The 24,808-nt window shown below is 39.2% G+C and overlaps 1 protein-coding gene across 1 annotated transcript in view; it reads left to right on the top strand.

Annotated features, from left to right (window-relative positions):
- The first annotated feature begins 566 nt into the window (after positions 1-566).
- The window catches only part of flrt1a (fibronectin leucine rich transmembrane protein 1a), a 194,438-nt gene continuing 170,196 nt past the window's right edge, over positions 567-24,808 (top strand). The window contains exon 1 of the mRNA XM_061897909.1: positions 567-871. The gene's annotated coding sequence lies outside the window, so the exon portion shown is untranslated. The remainder of the gene's footprint in view (positions 872-24,808) is intronic.

Raw genomic sequence — 24,808 nt, 5'->3', positions numbered from 1 at the left:
TCACGAGTGACACTTCCCCTGTCATCATTTTTATAATGGAGGAGGCTGATTTCAATACCGGTATTTTGAAATTGCACAAAGGGAAGAAGATTAAGAGCTATTCAGTAGGATTTGAGGTCCAAGCTTACATCACACTTAAATTTTTACTGCATCCCTTTGGTAAGTGCCGGAGTGACAAGAGGTTTTAAAAAAAATTGCTCATGCTTACTTTTACCGCATGCCTTTGGTAAGCGCAGGAGTAAGGAGAGGTTTTAAATTAATTAGCGCCCCGGCGGCAATTCAAGGAAGTATATATATATATATATATATATATATATATATATATATATATATATATATATATATATATATATATATATATATATATATATATATATATATAGGAGGCGGAGAGAGCTTCTCTCTACGCTTCAGTCCGTCTCCTCTCTTTGAAAGCCTGCACGCTGCGTCTCAGGAGCCGCTTATCCCCCCTCCTCTGCTTTGTGCAGACAGACTGTGGAGAGCCTGCATCTTTTTTTTTTTTTTTTTGATGAAGCAAACGTGCACGCATGAGCGAGCACGGCCGACCCGGACGTCTAATTGCCATAAAAAAGGCGCGCAAGTTGGCCGGCGTGCACGTTTTGTACCAGCGAGTATCGGCGGTCCTGTGCCGCATCGAGGAGGTTGAGAAGGGCGGGAGGGAGCATCGCTGCCTCGCTCATCATCATCATCATCACCATCATCATCATCATCATCACACGGACTATATCCAGCTTTGTCAACCCAGCCGGAGACAACATTTTGGAATACAACAAGGCGGGCTTGTGGTCACACCTGGCCCGCCAGCACCGCGAGGGACCCGTGCAGCCTGCATCCCTGCATCCCAGACCGGGTAGGTGATGCTTGATTGACGCGCATGCATGCCCAAATCCCAGCCGTCGTCCCTTTAAAATGTACACATTAGTGTGCATGGGATGCATACACCACATTGTTTTGTGTGTTTTGACAAAAAAAAACAAACAAAAAAAAAACAATGCAACAACAATCGTCTGATTCTGCCTGTGCCAGCCACTTGATTGAGGATGCGGCTTTAAGCTGGCATTGGATTCTGGCCCAGTCTTGGTTATTTACATTCTAACAACAACAAAAAAGAAGCATGGGTTTCATCAAAATGTAACTTAAAAGTGCCTGCAAATGCCACACGTTTAGACACATACATAATAGTTCAGTCAGTCACATGGGTTCTGGTTAAGCGGCTCACCCCGTAAGCCACGCCCCCAACACCGGGTACCCATTGATTGCTGTGACAAGACTTGTGCACAGAAAGACTGCATAAATCAGCCTTGCAGCAGCAGCAGCATCACCCCCCCATCCCCACGCCCCCTCTCCATCTCACCATTAAATTGTCATTAAGATGGTAAAACTGTCCGATTTTATGATACTGACAGATGAAATGAACAATCAATCAGATAAACAGGGGAGGGGCTTGCTGAAGCAGCAAAAACTGTAACACATAGTAAAAGTCTTGCTTTGTCTTACTTTGCATCAATGCATGTGAAACACGGTGCATATATTTATGTGCGCGGACAACATAATGTGAGGGGTGACGGATGTTTGCACACACAAAGAGAAATGGCAATAAAAGGTGAATAAGGGACTGCAGTGCCCTGCTGCAACGAGGCTTCACCTTCATGGCGAATGGGGGCGACACTAAACAGATGGCATCTCCAAAGGAATCCATCTTGTAAAAGTTGGATGAGATATTCTTGGATGGGCTACCCTCGGATGTACCTGAGCGGAGGCCGGAGAGAGAGAGAGAATGAGAGCGTGAGCTTTGCCTGATTACAGGCGTCTTCGGGAAAAAAAAATTAAAATAAATGTTGCACCTCAGCTGCCACGCTGCGGAGTGCTGCTGAATTGATTTACATGCCTTATTCATACATCAATAGATATGCAGGCAAGGGAGATGTGCAATGGCGAGAAGAGCCTCAGACAGAAAGATGCACGCTCATTAGGCGCTCTGTGTCTTTGCAGCCCGTAAAATAACACTCAGACTTTGGCAAGGTTTGAAAGTGGATTTAAAGGTCCCCTATTATCTAAAAATGACATTTTAATGACAAAAATGTCATCCATCCAAACATCCTTCATCTTCCTTTGTTTGCTCCGCTGTTGAAAAGATGCTCCCGATTTTTTTCATGACATCATAGAAAGAAAAACTCTCTCTTCTTCTGAAAGGTATACAAACTGTGGCCCCTGCTTGCAGCTGATTGTCACGACCCTCCATGACAGTTATAGACGTGTGCTGCTTTTCCTGTGCGTGGTTTTGTTTCTGTTCCAGCGCTCTTGTTTTCTTGTCTCCATTTCACCTCTGGCCTGAACGAAGCCACCCACACCTGTCCCTAATTGGCAAACAGGACACACCTGTTGCTGATTGCCAGTCAGGTTGCTTCTTATGCCTGCCCCTGGTTTTCAAGACATGGTGTTGTTTGTTGTGTAGACCTTTTTGTGGCCTTTCTAGCTACATAAGTTTCCCATCTGTGCTCATTAAATGAATTATCATGCCTATATATACCTACCATCTCTGTATTCTGGGGTCACGCTTTAAGCTTCCTTTCCACAAACCTGACATTGACATTTGTAATTGTTGAGGCCTAACATGCTCAAAAGTTGCATTGTTTTTAGGCTTCTATTTTTTCAATAACTTGACATTCGCTTGTGATCCTATGGATTTTTAATCTGTGTCTTGCAACTCTACACTGTAAAAAAAAATTCTGTAAAAAAATGGTCATCTACTGGCAGCTACGGCTGCCAAACGAAAACCATAAAAGTAAAACACTGTAAACCAAATAATGATCAAAAACATTATATTTACAGAAATTTTTATGAATATCGTACTTTTACAGATTTTAACTAAATTAGTAAGATCAACCACCTTTGATAAAGTGACGATACAAACAGTTCTGCAGAAAAATACCTTTATTCTACAGACTTTTCCAAGTTATTACGATCAACCAACTTTAATGAAAGGACAATGCTGGCAGTTCCACAGAAAAATACCATTATTTTACAGATTTTTTCTGAATTGTTAAGGTCAGGGGTTTCAAACTCAATTTACCTGGAGGCCACTGGATGCCGAAACTACGTGAAAAGTGGATTCACCTTCTTTGAACAGCTATCTCGACCTTGCAACATACTTGCCAATCCCCCTGATTTTAGCGAGAGACTTCCCGTGACCCTCGCGAGGATTGTCCCGATACCGACCGGACGAGTATTTTTAGGGGGTGCCGTGACAGTACACTGCCTTTGTCGTCTTCAGCAATCTTTTGTCGCGTTCGCTCATTCATCAAACAAGTAGCGTGCCGACTGAGAGGCATGTTGTGCAAGGATTCGTTGGTCATACAATTTTGACTGCAAGACATACTTGATCAACAGCCATACAGGTCACACTGACGGTGGCTGTACAAACAAATTTAACACTGTTACAAATATGCGCCACATTGTGAACCAACATCAAACAAGAATGACAAACACATTTCGGGAGAACATCTTCACCGTAACACAAAATAAACACAAAAGAACAAGTACCCAGAATGCCATGCAGTGCTACTTTTCTGGGCTACACCCCCGCAACCACCCCACATCACCGCCCCCCTCCATACGGTTGAGGTGGGCGGGGTTTGGTGGTTGTTGGCTGTGATCAAGTATGTCTTGCAGTCACCATTGTATTTCATATTACAGAGAAAAATGTTAAATTGTTAGTATGAGCATAAACCTTTATATAACAGGCTACAAATATTTTTCAACTTGAATATAAAAATACACATAAATATTAAAAAAATAAGATTTTCCTTAAAATTACATATAAAACTGTTAGATTGTTGGTATGGACATACTCTTTTATATATCCAGCTACATATTGTCAGGCTTGGGCTGTGGATGTTTGTGCTTCCTCGATGCAAGGATGATGTGGGACGAGTCAGGCATGAATTTAAGTACATGGTTTATGTAATAAACAAATAAACAACAAAAAGCGCTCACAATGGAGGAAGAAACTTGGCTAAACAGTACAAACGTCAAACAAAAACACCTGCTCGTTGGCATGAAAGACAATTTAACAAGAAACTTAAACAGCACGATGGCAAGACTAAAGACATGAAACAAAAGAGTGCACTGTGGCATAAATACATAAACTTACACGGCATGGAACTGTGGACGAAGACGTGAAAGTTTGAACAGCATGGATAGGGTGCGTGCGAGTGTGAGGATCCCAGGACGAAGACAAGAAAAAGAGTGACTTAAATAGCTGTGATGATTAGTGAAAACAGGTGAGGCTGAGAACAAGGACGTGACAGGTGAAAACTAATGAGGTTGGCATGGAAACAAACAAAACCAGGAAGTGCAAAACGTGACTGATTGTCCAAAATCAAAAACATAACATGACAAAACAAAACATGATCCATATGTGTGACACATATTAAATAAAAGTTAATTACTGTAATTTTACATGAATTTGAAAATAATTTGAGAAAACAGAAAATGATATGTATTATTAGTTTGGTATTTTTCTTTAAAAAAAATAGAAATATACATAGTTTGTCATTACTGGCATAATACTTAAAATAACAGGCGATTTGTTTATTTACAGATAATGTCTTCAATTCTACAGTTTTATGACCTATTTAAAAAAAATCGAAAAATTACAGTAGAAATTTAGAGTAAATTAACCATAAAAATAGGATTTTTTTTTTTACAGTGTATCTATGGGTATCCAAACTTTTTCCATTAAGGGCCACATGCTGAAAAGTCAAAGCATGCAGGGGGCCATTTTGATATATTATAGTTATATGATTTGACACTTTGGCATTGTTCAACACTAGTATTCAACATTCCTCAGGTCCTCATGACACAGCACTTTGTCAGGTTTGTGTTGTAATTACAAAGTGTGTTAAATATGGTGATTAGCGTCACATTTTCAGCTTTTTTATTTCACGTTACTCATTTTAGAACTTTTTAAAAATGTTTTACCATTATTTGGTTTGATTTTTTTTCGACAATACGCTCTGGGCCAACAAAACTCAAACTGTGGGCCACAAAAGGGCCCCGGGCCAAATTTTGGTTGACCCTTCTCTCACAATAAATCTAACAAAATATGCTTTATTTGCATCTTAAGGGGTAACTGCACCTTTTTAAAATGTTGCCCATCACTGACAATCCATCCATCCATCCATCGATCTTCTTTTGCTTCTCCGAAGTGGGTTTGCGGGGGCAGCAGCATAAGCAGAGAAGGGGAGGCGTTCGGGGCAACTGAACCACCTCATTTGCCTTCTTTTGATGTAGAGTACCAGCGGCTTTACTTTGAGCTTCTCACTCACAATCTCAATTCAAATTCCTTTTTCTGTGCGTTCTAAATGTAAACAGAAAACTGCTGGTGATACAATCTATTCCGCCTACAAAGGCTCCAAAAACCTCTAGCACTTATTTTATTTACATGCTTTAAATAGAGGTGGAAAAAAATCGATTCCCTGATACATCACAAGTAGAACGTGGGTGAGTATGAAAACATGTCCAAACATCAACTATTTACATACAGGGGTTAGTGCATGTGCCTCACAATACAAAGGTCCTGAGTAGCCCTGGGTTTGATCCTGCGCTCGGGATCTTACTGTGTGGAGTTTGCATGTTCTCCCCGTGACTCCGTGGGTTCCCTCCGGGTACTCCGGCGTCCTCCCACCTGGCAACACTTAAATTGGTCCTGCTGTGTGAATGTTGTCCGTCTATCTATGTTGGCCCTGCGATGAGGTGGCGACTTGTCCAGGGTGTAAACCGCCTTCCGCCCGAATGCAGCTGAGCTAGGCTCAAGCACCCTTTGCGACTCCAAAAGGGACAAGTGGTATAAAACGGATGGATGGATGGGCTTTCAGTTTAAATTCAAATTGTCAGGGCTTATGCAGATCCCAAATACACATAAGCAGGAACTGTCAGATAAAAAAGTTTTTTTTTGCAAAGTAGGGCCCCTTTAATGGTGCACATATTTGTGCTCAATAGTTTTGTTTATTAAAGCCTTGCATTAAAATACTTTAGATAGATTTAATCAATAACAGATGATTAATGTGCTTTGTAGTCAGCAATGCAATTTGTGAGGTTATATGTAGGGAGAACGTAAGCAATAAATTGGGGCTTACTTTTAATAATGCCCAGCTTGCAAGGACCTCACGTACTTAGCAATTTACACTCTGTTGTTACAAGGGAATATATCCACTCTCCTTTCAATTGGGTGTGAATGCATCACAAGTCTACTTAGACACTTGGCTTATTGATGATATTGATTTTTGACTGATGTCCAAATCACTTTATCCTGATCTTTGACTCATTCAGTCGTTTGTCAACAATACAGACAAGGCAAAGGCGCTTGGAAGTTTTAACAAGGACACAATTCCACTTACAAGTGTGCTTGAAACCTCTATACAGTTATTTTTTATTGTCAGTTTTGCTGTACAATAACCAAATTACATCTGATAAATGAGTTTATACCTGGCAAGTTGGCCACTCTGCGTCAGAAGGTTTCTTTCACACTGGGAAAATGTGAACTTCTTGTCGGTAATACATGTCAGCAGAGCCATTTATCCATGTTGACGCTGCAATTACAGCAACTCAACCGGCCTCTTTAGCCAGGTCTAATAAAAGATGGCCGTTTTTAGTGACTCTTATTATCCATTTATTAACCCGTCCATACATCCATCCATCCATCCTCTTTAGGCATAGGTAGCTGGAGCATATTCTAGCTAATTGAATACAACATACTGTATGTAGACCAGGGGTTCTTAACCTTTTTGACTTTGGTGGCCAACCTTTTCACGACAATGGGGCTTGGAGCCCACGTAAATATTAACTAATGACACTTTTAATTGTATCTAATAATTTTATCTAACAGGCTTCACGGTGGCAGAGGGGTCAGTGCGTCTGCCTCACAATACGAAGGTCCTGAGTAGTCCTGGATTCAATCCCAGGCTCGGGATCTTTCTGTGTGGAGTTTGCATGTTCTCCCCGTGAATGCGTGGGTTCCCTTCGGGTACTCCGGCTTCCTCCCACTTCCAAAGACATGCACCTGGGGATAGGTTGATTGACAACACTAAGTTGGCCCTAGTGTGTGAATGTGAGTGTGAATGTTGTCTGTCTATCTGTGTTGGCCCTGCGATGAGGTGGCGACTTGTCCAGGGTGTACCCCGCCTTCCGCCCGATTGTAGCTGTGATAGGCGCCAGCGCCCCCCGCGACCCCAAAAAGGGAATAAGTGGTAGAAAATGAATGGATGGAATTTTATCTAACCTACTTACAAACCAGGCGTTAATTACAAAGATTATAATCAAGGCTTAAGGTCAGGCTGATTGCAAAAATAAATACTAATCAAATATACTGCAGAAGAAGGGACTCATAAAAACTGACGAAAAATAAATGTACATACAATTATGTTGAAGTAAAATAAAAAAAATAAAATTAATAATAATAGTATACATATATGTATATATGGGCTTCACGGTGGAAGAGGGGTTAGTGCGTCTGCTTCACAATACAAAGTAGTCCTGAGTTCAATCCCGGGCTCGGGATCTTTCTGTGTGGAGTTTGCATGTTCTCCCCGTGAATGCCTGGGTTCCCTCCGGGTACTCCGGCTTCCTCCCACTTCCAAAGACATGCACCTGGGGATAGGTTGATTGGCAACACAAAATTGGCCCTAGTGTGTGAATGTGAGTGTGAATGTTGTCTGTCTATCTGTGTTGGCCCTGTGATGAGGTGGCGACTTGTCCAGGGTGTACACCGCCTTCCGCCTGATTGTTGCTGAGATAGGCGCCAGCGCCCCAGCGACCCCAAAGGGAATAAGCGGTAGAAAATGGATGGATGGATGGATATATGTAAATATATTTGTATATATACACACAGATTCATCACTTTAGTCATCATTTTTGTGCTCAAGAAACTTGTCAATGACTTTAGCCCCTGTTTGTTTGAAATTGTCATTACTGCCACAAGTAATACGGCCCAACAATAGGCCCCGTCCCTACAGTTAAGAAACACTGACAATACATCTGTTTTCTACTGCTTGTCCTTCTCGGGGTCATATTGACGAATTAAGAGTGTTGTTAATTTTTTTTTGCTTGTTTTGTTCCAGCCAAAGCAGATATTGACTTAACTTTTAATCAACACTGTCTGGGTTTGTTTGGGGGATTGTATGGAACTTTTGTGAGGGTCACATATTCATATTTGTTCTGGAATATCTCTTTCCCATTCTACACACTACAGATGGCACTGTTCTTGTCTTCGTGCATGTCTCAAGTTACCTACATGAGTATCACAAAGTTTTAAAATTAGTTGCCATGCTTGCACACTTGAATGCATACCACACAGTAACTCTGTGGTACCTCGGTTAATGTTGATAATATGTTTTAAAAGTGAAGTTGTTAGTCAAAACTTACTTTACCCGAAGCAAGTTTTCTTATGGGAAAAACTATTTGATGGTCATTGCCAATTATTGCCTTTTAATGCCGATCAGAAAAGCCAATCCCTTCTGGCTGACACTGTATTTATTTTTAGTCCCCAAGCAGCTAATTATCTGTCTGAGACGGTCTCCATACTCAGTGTGGAACCAATCCCCTAAGTTATTAATCACCCCCATTACGGAAAATAAATTGCATTTCTTAGTATCTTAATGATCATGATCATGTATTATTATCACTGGAAGAGTGAAGGCTGAACATGTTGCACACAAGAGCAAGCCAGTAGCAGGCATGCTAATAGCTAACCTACCTGCTAAGCTTGCGTGTGTCAGCATTTTTGTACATGGCACATACAGTAACCCCTGATTTCTACAGAATGCAGAACAGCGGCGAAACGTAGCCGCCACGGAACAGCACTGCCGTCTGCTGTTCAGTAATGCCCACCGCAGTTCTGTTGCGAGTCTGCCCAGCAACAAAATAGCGCAGACTTTTACAAGTCCTCGCAAATCCTCAGATAACCATGTAATTAAGTAAACACTGACATAAACTCAGTGGAACGCTCCTTTGCTGTCCATGAATTTCCAAAAGCGGGAACGTCTTTGGCAGCACTGACTTGACCTGGCTTGACTTCTGGAAAAGACGATTGTTTTTCATTTAACTCCTACAAACCACTCCCCTGCTTACTTGGCCCCCGTATTAGCTGTATGTAATAAACGAGAAAAGGGGGCTAGTACATTAATATGTTGATATCCTTACACTGGCAATAGCAATCACCATAGATACATTTAAATATGCACAGTTTTTTTGGTAATTGATATCAGTACCTGTATCAGTCGATCTCACTCATGGATGTATGTGTAATAATCGGCAGTATAAAACTCTGATCAGTGCAACTCCCTTTCAACCTCTATTCAATTGAATAGACTGCAAAGACAAGTTACTTAATGTTCGAACTGGAAAACTGTTATTTTTTGCAAATATTAGTTAATTTGGAATTTGATGCCTGCAACATGTTTTAAAAAAGTTGGCACAAGTGGCATAAAAGACTGAGAAAGTTGAGGAATGCTCATCAAACACTTGTTTGGAACATCCGACAGGTTAACAGGCTAATTGGGAATATGTAGGTGCCATGGTTGAGTATAAAAGCATGAAATGCTCAGTCATTCACAAACAATGATGAGGCGGGGGTCACCACATTGTGAGCACATTGTTGAACAGTTTAAGAACAACATTTCTCAACGAGCTAATGCACAGAATTTAGGGATTTCACCAGCTACGGTCTGTAATATCATCAAACTTTCAGAGAATCTGGAGAAATCACTGCACATAAGCGATGATATTATGGACTTTTGATCCCTCAAGCGATACGGCATCAAAAAGCGCCATCAGTGTGTAAATGATATCACCACATCGGCTCAGGAACACATCAGACAAAAAATGTCAATAACTACAGTTTTTCACTACTTCTGTAGGTGCAAGTTAAAACTCTACCATGCAAAGCGAAAGCCATTTATCAACAACACCCAGAAACGTTGCCGGCTTCGCTGGGCCCGTGCTCATCTAAGATGGACTAATGCAAAGTGGAAAAGTGTTCTGAACATGCCTACCCGTATTACAGTGTGGAATTAACATAAAGGAGAAAAAAACAGCAAACATTGAAATATGGCACAAAAATGCATAGTGTAATGAGAATAAACTGAAATGTTTATTCTAATAACTAAAAACACAAATATTTGTTTTTACATTTATATATATATATATATATATATATATATATATATATATATATATATATATATATATATATATATATATATATATATATATATATATATATATATATATATATTATATATATATATATATATTGTCATATTTCGATCCTTTTTTATTTATGTGTCATGTACAACTATATTCTGCAAATTAGACGGTGACGTTAGCTCTAAGATGAGTACTGGTGGCAGGCGCAATAAAGTTTGCAAAGTTTCTGAGATACAGAATGATTTGAAAACCAATATTTTTCACCTCCTGACCAAAAGACATCTGATTCTGGAAAATGTTTGTCATTGTGTATTGATTCTCATGGCTTGTCTTTTTTCGTGGCGTTTTGCATTCATTGATTTAACAATTTCAGTGAGAGTCGTTCTTGTGTGCTACGCAGCAGCAGCAGAAGCACAACTGCTCTCTTCTGCTCTGCTTGAAAGTCTTGGAGTGATAGATGAGCACGGGGAGAGCGAGAAGGAAGGCCAGTGAAGCCTTTAGTGTTGGTACCCTTGCTAAAGGCGTCTGTGCTGAGCTGGACAGCCTCCACATTAGACCTTGGCGACAAATTCATCTGCTGCACATTTGCAGGGTAAACAGCTTATTGGACTACAGATGAGGTTCAGCCAGACCTTCAGCCAAAAGAGCATCATCTCTTTTCACAAAATATCTCCTTTTCACACCATAAATTCTCTCTTCCTGGTGATAAATACCTAATAGCGTCGTTTTTATGCAAGCCTAGGCATGGCTTCCTCTTCCACATGCGGCATTTTGTGCCCCTATAAGTATATTTCAATACAGAGCACTCAGTAAGGCGGCCTTTCATAGATTTATTCAGACATATATTGTAAATCTGCTGTCATCATGTGCAGCAGACGTGACTTTTACGAGTGCTGGTTATTTGGAAGATTGGGAGGCTCTTTATCAGCAATGCAAAATCTTTCATGAGCAAATTTATAGCAAGACTGGTGAGAAAAGTTCTCTACTTAAGTGTTATTCAACCACTGTGCCGTGGCACACTAGTGTGCCGTGAGATACAGTCTGGTGTGCCGTGGGATATTATCTAATTTCACCTATTTGGGTTAAGAATATTTTTTGCAAACCAGTAATTATAGTCTGCAAATGATGTGTTGTTGTTGAGTGTCGGTGCTGTCTAGAGCTCGGCAGAGTAACCGTGTAATACTCTTTCTTATCAGTTGGTGGCAGCCAGTAGCTAATTGCTTTGTAAAAGTCGGAAACAGCGGGAGGCGGCGTGCAGGTAAAATGTGTCCAATGCTTAAACCAAAAATAAACAAACTGTGAGTGGCCCTAAGAAAAGGCATTGAAGCTTAGGGAAGGCTAGGCAGAACAAAACTAAAACTGAACTGGCTACAAAGTAAGCAAAAACAAAATGCTGGACGACAGCAAAGACTTACTGTGGAGCCAAGACGGCGTCCACAAAGTACATCCGAACATGACATGACAATCACCAATGTCCCCACGAAGAAGGATAAAAACAACTGAAATATTCTTGATTGCTAAAACAAAGTAGATGCGAGTAGTATCGCTCAAAGGAAGACATGAAACTACTACAGGGAAATACCAAAAAAAGAGAAAATGCCATTAAAATAGGAGTGGAAGACAAGAACTAAAAGGCGACACATAGGAAAACGTCAAAACCTCAAAATAAATCACGGCGTGATGTGACAGGTGTTGACAGTACTCCTACTTTGAGTCGAGCTATATTGATGCATGGTTGGTTATGGTTTAAAGTCTTATCCAACAATTGCATCAACGACTTTTTACTCTCAACTGTGTTTCGTTTTTTATTGATTTCTGCTGGTGGTGTGCCTCACAATTTTTTTCAATGCAAAAAATGTGCCTTTGCTCAAAAAAGGTTGAAAAACATTGCTCTACTCGACATGTTTACTTCCTTGATCATTATTTGCGTTAAACAACAGTTTATTAACAATCACAAATTGTTGGGGGAAATGATCCAATCTTAGATACATCGTGATTAAGATGTGGACAATTCTGAAATGATACATAAACGTATTATTTAATTTAAAAGGGAACTGCACTTTTTGGGGGGGGGGGGGGGGGATTTTGCCAGTGATTCACAGTACCTATAAAAATAGACAAGAACACATACTGTATGTCTTTCATTTTCTATGCATTGTAAATCACAAAGAAATGCTAGCAAGAGGTGGCTAACAATGCAATAATGGGATTCATCTCGTCCCCTTTAAAGGCCTACTGAAATGAGATTTTCTTATTTAAACGGGGATAGCAGGTCCATTCTATGTGTCATACTTGATCATTTCGCGATATTGCCATATTTTTGCTGAAAGGATTTAGTAGAGAACATCCACGATACAGTTCGCAACTTTTGGTGCTGGTAAAAAAGCCTTGCCTTTACCGGAAGTCGCAGACGATGACGTCACAAGGGTGAAGGCTCCTCACGTCCTCACATTGTTTATAATGTTTAAAATTGCAAAAGATTCAGCAACACAGATGTCCAGAATACTGTTTGATTGCGCGATGAAAAGAGACGACTTTTAGCCGCAAATGGTGCTGCGCTAAAATGTCCTCTACAGTCCGTGACGTCACGCGCAAGCATCATCATTCCGCAACGTTTTCAACAAGAAACTCCGCTGGAAATTTAAAATTGCAATTTAGTAAACTAAACTGGCCGTATTGGCATGTGTTGCAATGTTAGTATTTCATCATTGATATATAAACTATCAGACTGCATGGTCGGTAGTAGTGGGTTTCAGTAGGCCTTTAAAGCCTTCTTAAAAAACTCCAAAAACCTCTAACAACATTTTATATACATGCTGAAAGTATACATGCAATGTAGTAACTTAGGTTGTTACGATAAACTCATGCGACCGGATATCCAGTTTGATATGCCAGCTATTCGGTGTTGCCAACTTGACGACTTAAAAAAAAAGCTACTAGCGACAAATCTAAACACTTTTCTGGTGCTATTGGACACTTTTCTTGTGTCTTGGAAAAAAAAGAAAAGCCCTAAACGAGCACTGACCTCAACTAGCAGTTAATGAGCCAGTCAATAGTTGACAAAAATTTCACAACCCTCTAGTCTTTTGATCAAATTTGATTAAATTTGATTGATTCAAATTAAAAGAAAACAAACTAAGAATCAACAGAAAAAAGTTTAACTTGTAATTCTGATTCTGAATAGCATTTTTTAGAATGCTATTTAGCTCAAGATAAAGATGAAGTTGTAAAACTGAAACACCCTCAGGAAGAGGGCCTTTAAGACATGGCTAGCTAGTTCGCAGCTAACATCCATCTGCAGTCTGCAGTGTTTTAACTACTTGTAAATCACTCATCCTTGTCTCCATGGTGACAAAAAAAGTAAGTTTCTTACATGTATTTTTATCACTGGAGGACGAGGAATAGCTAAACATGGTTTATTACACACCGTAGGAGAATACAATAACTCACCAGCGTCACAATGTAAACAAATGCCATGAGTGGATCAACACCGGACATCCACTGTAATGATAGTAAGTACAGTAGTGTATCTAGTCGATACTACTATGATTACATGGAAACTCAGGAAATTAGTCCCTGGACACATGAGGACCTTTTAAAATGTTTCGCCCGCCCACAACCTCTCTACTACAGCATACATTGCAATCAATTATGCAAATTAAAGCAATGATGTCATCTAGCGACTCTTTCGACAAATCAAAGAAGGTAAGAGTTACTTTCTATACTGAGGAGTTGGCAACAGTGGAACTACTCAGCTATGTGTTTTTAATTGAATGACGTGTAAAAACATGGACCGGGTATGGTGCTGGACTAGGAGTGTTTGTAAAATGATTCCCGTGCATGCTTCCTTGGTTTACTTTCTTGAAAACGAGAATATATGTAAAGCAGCGTCCACTGGTGCGTCTTTGCTAGCAAGCTCCCGGCTAATGTCCTTCCACAGTGCAAAGCTAAGTCAGCAATTCTCACCTCCATGGCAGCAAAAAAGCTATGTTTATTTCAAGTATCACTGAAGGAAAGGAACTGATAAACATGTTACACTACACATCGCAGGAGGATACACTAAGCCAGTGGTTCTCAACCTTTTTTCAGTGATGTACCCCCTATGAACATTTTTTCAATTCAAGTACCCCTAATCAGAGCAAAGCATTTTTGGTTGAAAAAAAAGAGATAAAGAAGTAAAATACAGCACTATGTCATCAGTTTCTGATTTATGAAACTGTATAACAGTGCAAAATATTTTGCTCATTTGTAGTGGTCTTTCTGGAACTATTTGGAAAAAAAGATATAAAAATTACTAAAAACTTGTTGAAAAATAAACAAGTGATTCAATTATAAATAAAGATTTATACACATAGAAGTAATCATCAACTTAAAGTGCCCTCTTTGGGGATTGTAATAGAGATCCATCTGGATTCATGAAATTAATTCTAAACATGTCTTCACAAAAAATACATCTTTAACATCAATATTTATGGAACATGTCCACAAAAAATCTAGCTGTCAACACTGAATATTGCATTGTTGTATTTTTTTTTCACAGTTTATGAACTTACATTCCTATTTGGTTGAAGTATTATTCACTAAGTATATTTATAAAGGATTTTCGAATTGCTGCTATTTTTAGAATATTTAAAAAAAAATCTCACTTTCCCCTTGGCATACCTTCAAGTACCCCCAGGGGTACGAGTACCCCCATTTGAGAACCACTGCAATAAGCCATGCTAACCGGCATAAACAGCTAAAATTGAGCTCACAGCGGTGTCTGGATCGACGCAAATGTTGAGAGTAACGATATCAAGTATTATATGGTAATTACTACAGTGATTAGACCAATATCAATATTCACAAATCTTTATAAATTTTGTTTACAAACTCGGGAAATAGGTCTCAGGACATGGCATAACTTTAAGGGCAAAACCAAAGGCTTTAAATCAAAGTCATCAATAAAACAATATCTTTATATTTAATTGATATTGATACACTTGCATTCTGTTTTTTTTCTGATTATCATTTTAATAAAAACTTTTTTGTAATATAATTATCTTGAAAATGTTAAGTATCAGTATTGGTATGCCTAATACTACCTACCCTCTTGGACCCATACCCACATTTGTACTATCTCCAAAAAGTAATGGAAAGTATTGAAACCAAAATGTTTTACACTTTAATAGAAGTGTAGATAGATCCATGCTATAACTGAAAATAATTAGCTTTAACAGTAAATGAACAAGCTTTGCGCCAAGGTCCAAACTAATTATCATAAGGGGTGTCTACAAAAGCAGGAATGGTCTTTTTCTTTTGTGGTGTCAAAAAAAGAAATGTGTTGTTCGTCCACTTAATTAAACCTTCTTGGATCGTTAGGTTTTAAAATATATCGCATTGCCCACCTAGGCCTTCCGTGATGTCTTACTGTAACCTTGCTGCTGCCCTCTTGGCCAGGTCTCCCTTGGAAAAGAGATCTTTGATCTCAATGGGATTATTACCTGGTTAAATAAAGGCTAAATGAAATAAAATAAATACATCAATGATTACCTCTTGAAATACCACAATTGATGTCACCACATGACTATTGCTGGAGAAATACTATACAGGAATACATTTACCCACTACTGTGCATTGATCCACCTCAAAAGTGTACAAAACTGGGTATTTTCTGGCTCATTTAAAAATCAACAAACCCGCATTAGCAATTAAAAAATATCTTATGTGGTGTTGTCAACATTAAAAATGTGAAAAACATTAAACGTGAAAAAAATAAAGAAATAAAATATCTGAACTCACAATCTGTAGACCCCATTCGAGCTTCCGGGGTTGGCTGACATCCTCTCTGAAGATGTAGTTTCTTTTTAAATATCCCTCTTGAAAATGGCCTTGCAAATATATGTGCTGTCTTGTGTAATCATAAAAGATGCAGACGAGGCGTGTTGGCTGAGTTCTTAAAATTTACTCCACAGCGGGCGCATCAACAACATCCAGCTAAACGCGTCTACTGCGCATTCTCTTCACTACTGTGGCATGCTGGGTAATGGAGTTCTAGTGTTAGCTAGCTCATAACATCACAATATATATCTGCCTTAGGCCAGCTAGAAGGCCTTACCGACAACAACTCGTAATTTAATTGGCTATCGCAACTGTCTATCACTGTATGTGTCCGTTCAATGACAGTGCACAGGGCTTCGGGCAGATTTCGTCCAGCATGGCAACATAAGCTAGCTGAATTCTGATTGGATAAAAACTCTATAACCTAAAAACAACAGCGCTGTAAGAAGCTTAATATGACATGAAGAAAATATGAATACTTTTAGATATTTAGGGAAAGTAAACTAAAAAATACTTTTATCTTTAACTATGATCATGATTTCTGGTTATGTTAGGCCAGCGGAGAAGGCCTTGCTGGCCCTGATGGCACATCACTGCATTTAACCCATGTAAAGAGCAAAGAGTGACACGGAAAGAGAGAGTCCCACAGACTGCGAGAGACTAAGTTATTGCCATTTTTTTCCTTACTAATCACAAACGTGACACAGCAAGTGACAACTACATCAATAGGACCAGTCTTTGGGCCTGTGCCAGTTGGTCCAATTCTAGTGTTTTTTCTGGTCTTCATTGAACAACAACAAACTACAGCGAGTCTACCAACCGCTGTGGGCTACCTGGCGTGTAAATCCTTGTTCGGTCCTTAGACTTCATCTAGCAGTAATGCATGATGGGAATCCGGTGTTGTGTGTCAGTGTATTAACGTGCCGGCTGGAATAAACACACGCTGAGAAATAGCTCCGTGCCTGCCTACTTTATGGGTTGTAGATAAACCCATGGATAATGGAGACATATATAATAATCTCCCTTTCAGGTGAGAGAGAACGCTGAAAGCTGTGCCTTTAAGGCACGCCCCCAATATTGTTGTTCAGGTGGAAATCGGGAGAAATTCGAGAGAATGGTTGCCCCGGGAGATTTTCGGGAGGGGCACTGAAATCCGGGAGTCTCCAGGGAAAATCTGGAGGGTTGGCAAGTATGTGCTACGAACATATTATCAATCCAATCCAATCCAATCCACTTTATTTATATAGCACATTTAAACAACAAAATGTTTCCAAAGTGCTGCACAACAATATTGAAAACAATATTCAAATATTATCCTGAGCTCCACCAATGACTGAATAAAAACAAACAAAACCAAAAAAAAAAATACAAATAATAATAAGTACATATAAAACCAACATAAAAACAATACAGAATAAAAATGATTAAAAACAATTTTAAAGGGTAAAACCAATTAAAACAGTAAATAGAAATCAACATTTTAAAAACACAAAGGACAACAGAGGACCACACAACTCACGTCGTGTTAAAAGCCAGAGAAAAAAAGTGGGTCTTAAGACGAGACTTAAAACACTCCACTGTGGAAGCAGTTCGAACATGGAGGGGCAGAATGTTCCAGAGCTTAGGGCCGACCACAGAAAAGGCCCTGTCTCCCCTGGTTTTAAGTCTCGTCTTGGGCACCACGAGCTGGACCTGGCTCTCGGACCTCAGAACGCGCGCAGGATTGTAAATTTGGATGATGTCTGAGATATAATGAGGTGCCAGACAATTTAGAGCTTTAAAGACAAACGGCAAGGTTTTAAAATCAATTCTAAGATGAATTGAAGACAAATCTATGATTAAATATTCCGATTATCACACTTTAACTGCTCAGTTATTTCTCTGACTGCAGAGCACCAAGGACAATAGCTTGGCTGAGCTAGCGAGCGGCTAACAACTGCTAGCACCGTTCGACGCAACTGCCATCGAGACCATCTGTCAAGTCCACAGTTTTGAAGGCAAAATGGGAATGAAAAAAGACAAAGAGGAGATCGAACGATCCATCAACTTTATGGGAGAGGAAATAGCGACCATTGCAAAGCAGCAACAAATCATATTGGGCTTGATGGAGGAAATAAAGCAACTACGCAAACAGAATGAGGGAAAAGAAAAGCGAGTATCTGATTTAGAACAGTACTCGAGGTTAAATGATTTCCTAATAACTCGACTGGCAACACAAGCTAGGTTATATGCTCATGCATTAAGGAAGGATGAATACGTGAGCAACACACATCTGGAAGAATCAGTGGAGCAACAGGTAATGTTTTTTTTTTTTTCCACACAAGAGACATGGGAATAAACATTGACAGCAACTTGCCACTCATTGCCAGGGAAAAGTCCGAAGGACACGCCCGGCCATAATCTTTAAATTTGTAAATAGAAAAAATGAATCTGAGAAAATTTAAAGGTTTTAAATGTCTACGTCAATGAGCACCTCACCAAAATAAATTCAGATATTGCAAGGAAGTCGAGGTCCGTTAGAAAACTGGGAAAAAATTCAATCAACATGGTCTCTAACTACAAAGTATTCATTAAGCTAAAGGGCCCGCCAGAACATGCCTAAATTATGTGCATTCAAAATATTAAGCAGCGTGATGGATTTTAAAAGTCTGTTATTGTGATTATGATTGATATAGTAATTCGGTAACACTTTAGTATGGGGAACATATTTTAAGTAACAAAGACTTAATTTAGAGTTATTTGGACACTAGGGTAACATATAAGAGTTAGAGTTGGGTTGGGGACGGCATGGCTTAGTTTGGAGAGTGGCGGTGCCAGCAACATCAGGGTTCCTGGTTCGATCCCCACTAGGGCTAGGCAATATGGCCTTTTTTGAATATATCAATATTTTTAGGCCATTTCAAGATACACGATATATATATCGATATTTTGCCTTAGCCTTGAATGAACACTCAATGCGTATAATCACAGCAGTATGATGATTCTATGTGTCTACATTAAAACATTCTTCTTCATACTGCATTTATATATGCTACTTTTAAACTTTCATTCAGAGAGGGAAATCACAACTAAGTCAATTGACCAAAATTGTATTTATTAAACAGTTATTAAGCAGTGGCACAAACATTCATGTCATTTCAAAAACAGAAAGTGCAAGATTGTCAGAGACGTTTTAAACAAGCTATGAGTGTATTTCACTTTTGTGCATGATGTCACTAAGATGACACATCAAAACAACACTAAATTAAAGTGCAATTTTTGTACAGAATGCCACTACAATAGTTTAAAACAAATAAAGTGCACTTTTGTGCATGATGTCACACAAGATATTTCAATAACAGTCAAATAAAAATGAGCTGCATAATAGGAAATCAAATCGTTATGTGGTAGGTTACTGCGGACGTTACCTCCTTATGTTGTTCACTATTTTTTTCACATGGTGTTGATGTGGAAATAGTTGCTTCTGTATTTTGTTGGTGTGTCACCGAATGGAGATGTTGACATACGGAGTAAGCACTCTTCATTCTCTAGCAGGTGACTTTTCAAATGAGGCTACATATTAGCAGTGATACTACTTTTTGTAGCAACGCTTTTGCCCCACACTTGACAAATTACGGTTGTCTGTTTGACATATTCCCACTTGAAGACAAACCACCGCCAGACAATGGACCCCCTGCTGTTTTTCTTGGGATTTAATTCTTCCTTCATTTTTTACCAGATTCACACCTTCTTTCTCTCGTATTCATACTTGCCAACCCTCCCGGATTTTCCGTGAGACTCCCGAAATTTAGCGCCTCTCCCAAAAACCACCCGGAACAAATTTTCTCTCGAAAATCCCCCGAAATTCAAGCGGAGCTTGAGGCAATGCCCCCTCCAGCTCCATGCGGACCTGAGTGAAGACAGCCTGTTTTGACGTCTGCTTTCCCACATTAAAAACAGTGTGGCTGCCCAATGATGTTATAACTGTAGAATGATCGAGGGCGAGTTCTTGGTTTCTTATGTGGGTTTATTGTTAGGCAGTTTCATTAACGTCATCCAAGCGCAGTAACAACACACAACAACAGCAGTCACGTTTACGTCTACCACAAGGCAGTTCGTCTGCCATAAACAGCATGTGACACTCTTAAACATGACAATAGTGCCATCTACTGTACATGCACCACAACACCTCCAGGCGACTTCAACCCTTTACTAATCCTCCTCCATTCAAATCCCATCTCCCCGGATTGTAAATAACCTAATGTAAATAATCCAATGTATTTCTAATGTATATACTTGTTCTTATGCCATCTGAACTCACCATGTTCTCTTTCGCTGCACATATCCTACTAAGTAAGACCTACACTGTTTCAATGTCTATTTCTCTGTTGATGCAATTGTTGATGTCTGAAGTACTGATATCAACCAAAGCTCCTCATCCCACCCCCTGGATTGTAAATAATGTAAATAATTCAATGTATATACTAACTTGTGTGATGACTGTATTATGCTGATAGTATATATTTGTACCATGAATTGATTAACGTGGACCCCGACTTAAACAAGTTGAAAAACTTATTGTGGTGTTACCATTTAGTGGTGAATTGTACGGAATATGTACTGTACTGTGCAATCTACTAATAAAAGTTTCAATAAATCAATCAATCATGCACATGTGACAATAACATCTACAGCTTTTAGAAAGTGCAGTGCACAACTGCGCACACAACAGCTGTAAATATACTCCTCCCCTCTTAACCACACCACCACCCATGACCACGCCCCCCGGCCCCGCCCCCCTCCTCCCGAAATCGGAGGTTTCAAGGTTGGCAAGTATGCTCGAATTACCACTCGCACCACAGCTAATATTACCCATGCCGCTACCTCTCTGCTCCGCGAGGGTGTATACGTATGTGATGTATTACGTGACAGTATGTGACCTATGTAAAAAGGTGCGCTTGTTGTCTGTGAGAAGGAGAGACAAGAAAAAGTGGGAAGAGCCTGCAGTGTAATGCCAGCAGCTAAAAGCAACTGCGTGAGAACGTATACTCGAATATCACGATATACTCATTTTCTATATCGTACAGATACAAACCCGTGATATATTGAGTACATCGTTATATCGCCCAGCCCTAATTCCCACCTACTACCAATCTCATCACATCCGTTGTGTCCTTGAGCAAAACACTTCACCTTTGCTCCTGAGGGGTCGTGGTTAGGGACTTGCATGGCAGCTCCCGCCATCAGTGTGTGAAAGTGTGTGTGAATGGGTAAATGTGGAAGTAGTGTCAAAGCGCTTTGAGTACCTTGACGGTAGAAAAGCGCTATACAAGTATAACCCATTTACCATTACCTTGAGAATTAGGGATAGTAATAAGAAATAATTCTGAGGTTATTGAGAGAAGACTCTTGGGCTTACTGGTTGTATAATAAGGCCATGCAGAGTAATGCACTAATAAGAACTTAATAATGACTAATTAAGAGCCAATATGTTACTAATTCATATGTTAATAAACAACTAATTAATGGTGAATATGCTCTCCATACTAAAGTGTTACCTATAACTCATATAATTATTATCATTATAAGCATTACCTTTGTTTCTATCGTACCAAACCAAAAACATGTTAGAATCTAAACAAAACATTGATGCAGACTTGAACCTGGTGAATTAGATACAAAGTAACTGCTGCTACTATGCAGAGCAGTAAGTTCATGTACAATATGAAAATATATGATTAATTATTCACTTTAATAGTGCGGGGGCACCACGAAGATGCAGCTTGCACTTGACAAGAAAAAAGAAAGACAGGTATGGACAAAGACACAGGTGGAACTACACTTACAAGATGGACTCATAAACAAATACAAAAGATAAAATGTATGACTTACAAAAATAATATTGATTATAATACATCATCCCTATCCGTAAGGAATGTAAATATTATACTGAAGATCACCTTAATGCCTCAATAAGTCCAGTGATGGACAGCACACTGTCTATTATTAATTTTAACAGCCACAGTCCAAAGTGCAATCTCGCAAAAATAGCAGAGTACTTAAGTTCTCTTAGCAAAAGCTGTAACAGAAACTTGGTTGTAGGAAACAGATATCAATTAATTTAAAATGGATGGCTATGAATTATACAATGCACACAGAACCAACAATAAGGGAGAAGGGGCAGCCCAGTATGTAAGCAGAAGTTTGAAATGCATATGTGTTAGTGAAATGGAAACTGTTACAGAAATTAACAAAGTAGAAATAATCAAAGGCACAAGCAAAAATACTATTGTCACTTGTGTGTACGGAAAACCTGGGTCACGTGTAGAACACTTCACGGATAAATTAATGGAGTTATCTGACACGATTCCAAACAAATCATTGTTTTTGTGTGGTTATTTTAATATTTAGTAAGTATTTTTGTCGATATAAAAGTGTTTGATACGTTTGATCAGGAGATATTATCGGACAAATTGTATAAATTTTGAATAAGAGGAGTGGCTTATGAGTGGGTTAGAAATTACATGAAGGATGAAGGACAAAAAACAGTTTGCGGAAGTTAACAGTAGGAAATCTGCCTTATACAATATTAGTTATAGAGTAACACAAGATGAGTCCTTGAGAACAGAACTAAATACAAAACATAGGGGAAATACCCTCAAAAGCACAACAAGACATGTCCTGGTGCACAGGCCATGACATATTGAATTGTCCATCACAGAGAAAGAGATGTACAATTGGTAACAAGCACATCAATGAAAAAAATTAATATTCACCGTATTTTGGTCATTTTAAGCATTGCCGGAACATTTTTTGTAGCCGCATTCATTTCACAGAGTGCATCTTAATGTCCACTATTTCCTTTAACAACAACAACAACAACTACTACTACTAATCATAGCATAAACTTAATGAGAGCCAACAACAACTACTTTGGGACAAATGATAATCTGGAACCTTATATTTTTAACCTGAATATACGATGGGCTTCACGGTGGCAGAGGGGTTAGTGCGTCTGCCTCACAATACGAAGGTCCTGCAGTCCTGGGTTCAATCCCAGGCTCGGGATCTTTCTGTGTGGAGTTTGCATGTTCTCCCCGTGAATGCGTGGGTTCCCTCCGGATACTCCGGCTTCCTCCCACTTCCAAAGACATGCACCTGGGGATAGTTTGATTGGCAACACTAAAAAATTGGCTCTAGTGTGTGAATGTGAGTGTGAATGTTGTCCGTCTATCGGTGTTGGCCCTGCGATGAGGTGGCGACTTGTCCAGGGTGTACACCGCCTTCCGCCCGATTGTAGCTGAGATAGGCGCCAGCGCCCCCCGCAACCCCAAAAGGGAATAAGCGGTAGAAAATGGATGGATGGATATACGGAGGATGAACTACAACTTTTAGAAGCTGTATGCTAAGCACATTTAGCTTCAGTGAAACAAAATGCATCATGTAGCAGTAATGCTAAGTGGTAAAAAAAAAATACGACATACAAACAGAATAAAACAGTCACTCACAATTTCCGCTGTCACTAGGATGCCGACTGATGGGATGCTTTTATCTTCCCCGTTTGGATGATTGATTTATCATAACCCTCACTAAGGTAAAACAAATGCTGGGAGTAAACAAAAAGCATTAAAAGTTATTAAGTGGATTTTGCAAAAATTAGGGCTTTAAATGGCATTGAAAAGCATGACATTCTCTCATCAGAGGCATTAAACAACATTTAATACAACTGTAGCCCTGGGCTGATCAATAAGTACATTCATTGAACGATAAATAAAAACGAACTAAATAACTTTGCTGTCATTAATTGATTTCTACGTCTGTGTCTCTTTTTTCCGCCTCTGTCTTCCAAACTGTATGCAAGAGGTCTCACTCAAGATTGCTCTCAGCACCTGAGCGCGTTTATTCGACAGTATAATTACATTAACAAAGTAAGCCTCTTGAAAGTCATCCACAATCTTTGTTTCTGTATTCTCAGGCGGGACCGTTACTTGCAGTTGTCTTCCACCTGTTTTCCTGTGTGTAGTAGTGGTCGTGACACCCTTTCTTGCTGCAACAACTGTCACTCTAAAAGAACACATTGCTTCAAAATTGTAGGTGAAGACATTCGCCAAGGTGGACCGTGTGAACCCATGAAATATTGTCCGAAAAAGGTGACCAATCACAGCTTTTCTAGCTCTATTTCAACAATATGCTATAAAAATTTAAACAAGCACAACATACACGTAAACATGTCTCTATATGTTTTTAAAAAATATGTACAAAAAACAAATTTCTATATAGTTTTTGAACAGTAAGAAATTGAAACACAACTACCATAAAGAAAGAAGAAACGAAAGGAACATGAAACGTGCAAAATATAACAAAATAATACAATTTAAAATAAAATAAAAGCATTTTATTTCAATTTTTAAAAATATTATCCCTGATGTAAATTGTGTTTGATGTGTGTTTAATGTGAAAAGTTTTCATGACCTTTTTGTTTTTCTGTGTCATTCAACTTTGTAAACGCTGACACAAAACTAGATTTTTTTGGGATGTGCTTATAAAATGTCTGCAAGAGAGTACTTAGGGAACAAGTAGTCTGTATGATGCAGCTCAGTTCTGGGGTGGTAAAATCCTCAAACAATTTTCAATTTTTTTCCAACACAATTTGACAAATCTCAAGACTGTTATCCATGTGATTGCATTTGATTTGATACTGCTTTTCAAAGGATGCTATTAGTTTGTGACCCATGATTTGTTCACTAATACTTTGGAAATTCACCGCACATATGAATGACGA

The sequence above is a fragment of the Nerophis ophidion genome, linkage group LG04 (assembly GCF_033978795.1).
Source record: "Nerophis ophidion isolate RoL-2023_Sa linkage group LG04, RoL_Noph_v1.0, whole genome shotgun sequence".
NCBI classification, from domain to species: domain Eukaryota; kingdom Metazoa; phylum Chordata; class Actinopteri; order Syngnathiformes; family Syngnathidae; genus Nerophis; species Nerophis ophidion.
The sequence above is the reverse complement of the archived record's forward strand: the minus strand, read 5'-3'. Positions and strand labels throughout refer to the sequence as shown.